The sequence below is a fragment of the Benincasa hispida genome, chromosome 9, assembly GCF_009727055.1.
Source record: "Benincasa hispida cultivar B227 chromosome 9, ASM972705v1, whole genome shotgun sequence".
Lineage (NCBI taxonomy): Eukaryota > Viridiplantae > Streptophyta > Magnoliopsida > Cucurbitales > Cucurbitaceae > Benincasa > Benincasa hispida.
This window is the reverse complement of record NC_052357.1, coordinates 68,444,657-68,453,809: the sequence shown is the minus strand read 5'-3', so window position 1 is coordinate 68,453,809 and position 9,153 is coordinate 68,444,657.

Genomic DNA, 9,153 nt, shown 5'->3' with positions numbered 1-9,153 from the left:
TAGTTGATTTTTGGTATCTAAATTTCAACATCAACTTTAAAATATTATAACAATTTTGATTCTCATCACGTCTGATAACATGGACATCCAATATGTATTTTATATTCTACATGACCTATATTTTAGTCACCAATGTTAGCATTACCAACAAAAAAAAGATTTTTCATGACACAAGAGCATATCTAAAATAAAGGGGGTGAGAGAAAAAACTATCATAAAAGTCAAAAAATCACATTTTTGGCGATAAAAAATACTGATTTCAATATCAGTTGTTTTTTTTTTTTTTTTTTTTTAGTTTTCCAATGTCACAGATTAATACTTATCAATTGTCAATTAAAGAAAATTAAACATTTATTTAAAAATGGTTGTTGTAGTAGTTTCGAGTTTCAACATTTAATAGATAGATATGTGTAACAAATAATATTAGAAAAGTAGCTATGTACTCAGCTAATATAAACAATTTTTAAATTGATTGATCAAATCCTCACAATTGTTCTTACTAAAATAATAATAATATATTGTTATTATTATTATGACGCGCGCGCAAGACATCTATTAATAGATGCTTTAGAAGTTTAAAGTATTGAGATATAATGGATGTAAAGTTGGAGTGGCTGAAATAAAAATTAAAATGCTCCTTTCTCTCTCTCTAATAAAGCTAGGAAATTCTTACCATCTTGTTCAGAAGTATAATATTACCATACAAAAGGGTTATTAGACTTAGGATTTTTTTTCAATATAAAAAAAATGAAACCAAATATCTTATAAATATGACAAAATTTAAAACCTTTTTTAATTTTTTATTTTTTTTTCTTTGTCCGTAGGGATATCGCGTTTCTATCATAATGAACAATGAAAATTTGCTATTATTTATAAATATTTCCAGTAATTTTGTCATTAAAATTAAATTTCCCTATATATAACATAAAACGACGATTTTACCGCCCGAAGAATTTATTCTTGATTCTATTTAATAAAAAAATTAGAAAGTATCTATTTTTATATCTCAACTACATTTGGACTAATTTATTAACAACTTCGTCTAAGTCTACAAACATTGTCAGAAATTAGCCTTAGAAATGTTGAATCTACAACATGATGGTTAAAATATTAATTTAAGTATCTATTTTGGAATTGACTAGAGAAAAAAATATTTTTCAAAAAATCATTTTTATTTAATTTTTTTTTATAGAAACAGATTAAAAATATTTTGATAGTAGAGTGTTTGCCAAAACATTTCACTTTTTCTAAAATAACTTATTTTCAAAATTAAACATTATGAAACATACCATAAATATGACCACCTTCCAAAATGATTTTGAAAAGAATTAATTTTAAAGAAAATACTTAGTGATATCATTTTTGGTCTTCAACTCAATTATTCAATCATAGTTGCCACATATATTTCTTTTAAATTAATAGATTCATTGTGATGACGTGTCAAATAATGAAAGGAGGGGTAGTGGGAATAGTGCTATATTTTTATCTCTAAAATTGTGCAATTCAAAATTAACAGCCTTTTCACTATCCATGTGTACGCAGCTATTGGAACAATACTAGCTGGGAAGTGAAAACATCAAGCGTGATGGTGCTTTTATCAACCGTGGACCACATAGCCATCAAAGCGCTTCCTCAAACAGCCCATGGACGGTCCAAGCGACCGAGGTTTTTTCGACGCTCGGTTCATAGGGCTTAGTCGGCCAAAAGGCATATTCGGCTCCAAGGGAACTAACCCAACTCTCAACTGTTTTCTGAGCGGCTCCTCGGCCCTTTCTCGTCTATTCTTCATCGCACCGATATCCCCAAAAACCTGATGCTTCTCATCTCCCCCGTCCTCTTCGGCTGCCACCAGCATACATGCCCCAGCCGCGCCGATTAATTACAACTCCTGCTTTTGTCGGCACGATCTTTAACTACTTCTCGTCTTCCGGTACCGGGAAAGAGGTGGTTTGGCACGGTTATAACTATATTTTATCGGCGGCGTTGGACGCCGGCGTGGGCGTTCATGGCGGGGCTCATTCACTTTACATTGGTGATCGAGTGCATATTTGAATTGGTGGGTTCCCAATCCAGTGGAACGGATCATTGTTTGTTGCAAGTTGTCCACCGCTAAAGGCGTGGTGTGTTGCGGTTGCCCGTGTTTTAATGCCTTCTTGAATTTTTCCGGTGTGAGTTATTTTATTTATTGGGTAAAAATCTTATTTGTTTGTAGTTGATTTCGAACATGTTGTTTGAGGCTAAAGAAATTTAAACTTTTTCCTTCCCTTCGTCTAAGTATAGTTTGAGAACGCAAAGTTTTGTATTTAAACAGTTTAAAATTAGAAGGATTGTTATTTCAATTATGAATCATAATAAGCTTAGTTTGCCTATTTGATTATTTAACTTTAATTCCATAGTTGATTATTCTTCAAAATTGTAGAAGATTTAATTCGTTTTATGAACTTTCAATTTACATCTAATAAATATGTGATCTTATAGATATTATTCCTAATGAAACTTTAACTTTCCATTTTGGCTGGATACATATGTAAATATTTTTAATAGAATCCACAATTTAATTTGTATCATAAAAAGTGGCAATATATCAAATAGACACAATCTATAAAGTTAAAGACTAAATTTTAATTTAACTTTATTTAAGGAAATCAAATTCTATATATTGTTTTTAATCATGCTTGTATACTGAAACCTCTGATATAGGTTTGACCAAAATTATTAGGTTATATAACTAATACAAAAATTCAATCATCCTTGTAAACCTTTCAAGTTAAGCTTGGCAATAGGACTAGCCAAAATGACATATGAAACTGTAATTAGTGGACTCAAAAATTTTATGGTTTGAAAACTCTGCCTACTCATCTATTTGTACTAAAAAAAAGTTTGATTAATAACTTTTTGTCGTATCCCTTATATTTAGCACAATCTTATACAAATAGAACAAATTACGAACAATATTCTTAATTAAAAAAAAATTACTCTAATTATAAGGTACTATTGTGTATTAGTTTATTTGTTTTTAGCCACTTTCAGTTTTTATGAGGCAGTATATATATTTAATTTCAGGGTTTGTAATCCTTACGTTAATTTCAAAATATCATCACTTTTTCCTCCATTACTCTATTTTGCTACATATTCGTATCATGAGAGGGGTTTGCTCGTCTTCTTCTTACTTGCGTTTTGTGAGTTTCCCGTTTTCTTTTCCTTTTTGCGATTTCTCTTGAAATCTTGTCCTCATTTGATCCGATTCATCATGACTGAGGGCACAAATTCTTCAACGATCTCTATGACGGTTCCTCCAACCTGCTTCATATCCAATTCGTCGTATTCTAAGGGTGTTGCACAATTCCTGATTCTGTCCAATTTTGAATGTCTTTGAACAGACCAAAATGATCGTTCTCGTTTTGGTTTTTGATCAAAACCGTCTTGATTCGGTTCAGGTCGGTCATATCAAATTCTTCTTTTTTTTTTTTTTTTTTTAATACAGTTATCAATAACCAAAACACACTCAAGAAGTCATAAGTCCTCAAAATCTTAAAAAATCTATTCTTTGAATGTATAGAGTTTGAATGAGAGCGAGCGACCAAAAAACTCAAAAAATTAGATATCTGATGCGATGGAAAACGTTGCCATATGGTGCTGTCATTGAAGGCCGTGTGTGGTGCTGCACAGCCATCGACACTGGCGATGGTTTGGATACTGTGCTGTCAATGCTTAATGGGTGAAGGTAATAGGACGATGGTTTTGTGTTGGTTGTTGGTTGCTGGAGAGTAAGGATGAATTCTGATGTGTTTTATGTAAACCTCGAACCTATTTACTATTAATCCATGTTTAATGTTGTTTTATGTCCTAAAACTCGTGATATGCTAAACAATGGAGCTTATTCTGAAAATTTCAATAAAGGTGTTATTGAATAGATTTATTAAACCTAAAAGTCCCTGTGATTATGGATTATACTTAAACTTTATTGGAGAATAAAGTAATCAGGTTCGATAATAGTCAAAATTATTCTATAGTACGACGGAGAAGTTGGGTACTTATTTATGGCAAACTATTCGATACGCTGCTTTGTAGTTGTTACAAGGGTTGTAAAAGTGCTACAAATGAAGTTGATCCTAAGCATTCATGTTGGACATGAGGGAGTGGGGAGTCCTTATCAAAGGTTTGTACAGATCAGATCACAAAATGAGTCACTCTTTACTTTATAATGCTGTTATTAGTTAGATTGTATTTTCAAAAGCGATGGACCGTAGTAACTTAACCTTAATCCCGAGCTAACTATGAATCCTATTATTCGGGATTGCACATAGATTTTCATAGGTGAGGGGTGCTCAACCAGCACTGGCGCTCAAATATGACTGCCATTTTAGGTGGTAAAGACGATAGATAGCTAGGATGGGGCAAAAGGGAATTGACTCCTACCCCTGTAGGGATAGTAGAGAGGTTGTTCCCTTAAGTGCTGATTCTAGGGCTTTGAACAAGGATCCTGCCCGCTCTTGCATGAGTGGACCGATTTTGTTGATTGGATCACAAAACAATTGTCATTAGGGGTTCAGTGAGAACTTAAGGAACAAGAGGTATTTCAGCTAAAACAGAGATTTGACCCAGCCGTTATTACGAATAACCTGTGAAGGGTTAACTTACTAATTATTGGTTATATCGAATGGACATAATATGTCTTACAGTGAAGGAGTTCAACTTGGGCGTTAGTGAGTGACCCTATTAATTTATGAATGGGATTTAGATCGGTCTAATGAGTTTAGTCGATTAATCTCGGATCGTTGGAGCCCTGATCTGTAGTCCAAAGGCTCCCCTACTAGCTCGGAAATGTATTAGCTCTAAGTAGCGTAATAAGTTTAATTTGAAATTTCAAATAGAATCAAATGGAATTGGAGAAAATATATGTAAATATAATTTAAAATATATGAAGATGAATTTGAGTAAAAATCAATATATTGGTATTAATTAATTAGAATTATTTAAATTGTTTAAATAATTATTTATTAATTTTATTAGAAAATTAATTTATGAAATTAATTTATAAATTTAATAAATGTTATTTTTGAAATTAAAATATGTTTAAATCAAAATAATTTGGGAAATTGAAAAATTACACAATTAAAATGAAAGTTTCATTCATCTTTCAAACTAGCTTACATGGAACCTACCACTTCTTCTTTTGATTACTCAAGCATGAGCTGATCCCATCACAATCTATTTGCATGATAGTTTGTAATATATGAAGAGATTGGAATGAAGAATAGAGATAACCGATTAATTGTTACTGAAAAATTCGATGAAGAAGGTTCTTCAATGGGTGTCAGTTGAGTTTCTCCATATTCCCTTTGATTTCAGCTTATTTTGAGTCTTACAACTCAAATCGAGACACCAAAGGATAGTTAGGGAAATCTTGTGGTGGTCTACACCAAGGATTCAGGGATTTAGCAGCTGCAAATAAGATTTCGATGGTTCAGCCAAGGTATCGGTCTTGAAACCCTATATACTTTTTTTAGCATGTTTCTTTTCAACTAAAATTAAGAATTAGAGTTGCTTATGGATCCTGTTCCCTTTGACTGCTGCTGGTTGTTTGATCCAACAATTTGGGTATCAGAGCATCTTATAGCATTCAATGGATTAAGTCTGGTTTGGTGGGTGTTTGTATGAAAATAATGAAACTGCTTACTGATATGTTTTCTGATTGGCCTTAATTTCTCTTTGATTTTCGTTTTAAATTTGTAATTGGATCTTGTTGATGAGCTTTTAATGTCTTCCAAGAGTCTGTAATTTATTGTGAGTCATCTAGAGTTTGAAATGAAGCTGCAATACGACAGAAACAAGCGAAGGGCCGAGTCAGATGCCAAGACGTTCAGCCTCTGTTCATAGTCGTCGTTAAGCTTCAGTAGCTAAACGATCGTTTAGCTTCATGCATTAGACAATATGAAGGAAAAACTATACGTCGTGTACCTTAGGGTGGTGCTAAGCAACGCGGCGAAGAGCTATGCGATGGCGTTGAGCAATCGCTTACACGATCTTACCTCTGTCGGAGCTAAAGCAATACGGTGAAGAGCTATGCGATGGCAACTGAGCGCTCGCTTACCACGCATTGTTATCTTTGATCGGGAGCTAAGTATGCATTGAGTGGTTATGCGATAGCACTTGCGATCGTTTTACCTCCATGTTGGTATTAAGCGATGCATTAAATGCTAAGCGAAAACATTAACGATCGTTTACCTATGTGCGGCAGCTTGATGCGATGCGTTGATTTACTATGCGATAGCATTAGGCGATCGCTTACTCGGGCGCACGCTAACGATCAAGATGCAATGCTAAACATTGGAAGCTAAACGATCGTCTAGTAAATTGTTCGTACTCGATAGAGCTATGAGATATATGTTTGACACTAAGCGATCATGTAGCTTCCTTCTGGCGCTAGACGATGACACTATACATAGAAGGAAATACTACATGTCGTGTAGCTTTTAAAATGATAGGCATTTGGTTGCTAACGATCAAGCCAAATTTTGGCATGACAATGGTTGTCAATTGCTAAACGATCTTGACTTGACGATTTATGGGTGAGAGCAAGAGAACGGTTCGACCGGTTTTTTGGGGTTTGTCTGGTTCAACTTCAAATGGTTTGTGGGTTGTTTCCAATTCAGACTCTACTGTCTGGTTCAAACGGTTTTAGGGCGGTTCGAACTGTGTTTGAAGCTGTTTTTGTAATAGTTAGGCTCCTTTTTTGTTGTTTGGCCCAAAACTAAAAACCATATAAGTGATGTGTTTAATTATTTAAGCATTTGATGTATTTGTTATAATTAAATAAATCTTCGTACTTAATATAGTATGCATTCTAGAATTTAAAAATCCACCATGCAGAATCATCCGACATCGCATTGAAGTATGTCATATAATTTCTATAATATATACGTATGCATGTGAGGTTTCTAGTATCTAATTAAGTGTTATATTAGATATTGGCAATTACCTGTATGTTTGTGGAGTTTAACATGTCTAAAGTTTTATAAACTGTTATCAAATTAGTTAACATTTAAAATCCATATGAAGAACAACTGCATGCTCACGTAGATTAACCACTTATTAATTAGTTAAAATATGGTTGTTAACACTTGTAAAACTAGGTTACAAACTCAACCGGTATACTATCCTGTCGAAGGTTGGGGGTATTTAAGTTGACCACGGGTCTACGGAACACCTCCTCACTGGGATTATGACCGAATAATTGAGCCGTTTCGGTAACCAGGTTTGTATCGGAGTCGTGAGCGATGTGAGGTAATTTAAAGCATTTATTCACCTAGATATCGTAGGTTTAATCCATTTTAAATTATACATGGATAAACCACATAGACTTAGGTTATTTTTACATTGTGAACCTAGAAGTATGTAGTTACCCAAAGTGAATAACTTCCATATTGATAAGTTTTCAGAAAACTTCAGTGGGAGATTAAAACATACGCGAATGTTATTTCTTAGCTCTCGCATCCCTAAGAGTCACAGTCTGGAATTTAAGCGGTACTTTGTGTCACCGCGAATGACCTCCCTTCAAATTTGTTTAGCTTAAATTTAGATTCGGTTGAATAAGGGAAGTTGTTCGATCAGAGATCCTAGATTATGAATTTCAACTGTCCGTCTCCATATAGTTCGCACCATGAGATTCATATGACGCTTCGTGTCACCCTGGTAAGTTTACCTCCATTTGGAATGTGTTTTATATGAGTCAATATCAAGGTGACGGAAGGAAGTAGTTCTAGTACGTTGGTTGAAGGAAATATGTCCACATATCTGCAGTCTCCTCATTAGTCTGAACCATGAGATTCCTATGATCTGTGCCAGCTGGTTAGGCTTTATGCGGTCGTTTGCTAGTCGTTTAACGACGACTATCCTTACGGGGTTGTAACTATAGATTTGAAACAACACAGGCTTCAGTAAAATGAATACGGTTTTATGTTTCATCTTGGGTATTATTTTCCATTTCGGAGCGATACCCATACTCGTTCCTTATAGATCGAAAATGGCGGGTCTACACTTCACAGATTTCCTTAAAGTCGTTCAATAATGTTTTGATCAAAAGGCCGGTACCTAAATGACTATTCGGAATATGAGTATTATGGTGAGTAGATTTAGTCAAAATGTCTGATGCTAGTATCGTTGCAAAAGAATAAATCTTGGTAAATTATTTAATTCTTGATGGGATATAAAATTTCAAAATGACAAGTCAATTAATACAAGGTGTTGCATCAGAATTAAACTCATTGAGGATAATTTATGTTGAATTAGAATCAACTTTGAACATTGATATTTGTGATAGACAATTGTGGTTTGTCTTAACTGAGGATTGTCCTCCCATTCCTAGCGCTTAACACAATACCAAAATGTTCAGGGATGTATATGAATAGATGTGTCAAGGCTAATATATAGCCTCATGCTTAACCTTGCCATCTTATCCTGATTGTTAACAAAAAGAAGCATTTGAGGATATGAGTACTGCCAAAGAGATTATAGAATCTCTGCGAGGGAGCCATTAAGACGTTTACAACAGTCGCATCACAAGTGAGGACCATGTTTTAACATATCCTGGACATGATGGTCCACTGTTAATATGGAAGAAATATAATGATGCTGTCATGGACGAGAGAAGTCAAGTTCGGTTTTATTCTAGAATCTCTTTACGAAGAGTTTTCTGCCAATTCTGAATGCATTTCTATAAAATTGATACTCGTACTGACAGAACTATAGGCTTTACCAAACAATGTTGAGAACAAAGGGTCTGATGCCAGAAGTAATGTTACTACTGCCAAAAAGAGAGGAATATCCTCCAAGCCTGATGTTGCCGCTCTTTCAAAGAGTAAGAGTATTCTTGTGAAGAAAGGCAAAGGGAAAGGGAAGAAGAAGCCTACTAATTGAAAGGCAAAGATAGCACTACAAAGGGAACTGTTTCTATTGCAACGATGAAAGGAACTGAAGGAGACACTGCCCTCAATATCTTGTTGAGAAGAGAGCAGAAAAGGTAGCTAGGCTAACTTGTCCTAGGACCATTTACTCAGCTCATCCAGTGGGAGAAAATTGCTACTCGTTTTTAATTGTTAAAACTTGTATAGAAAAAATTTAGATATTTTTGTAGTAAATGAAATGTTTTTT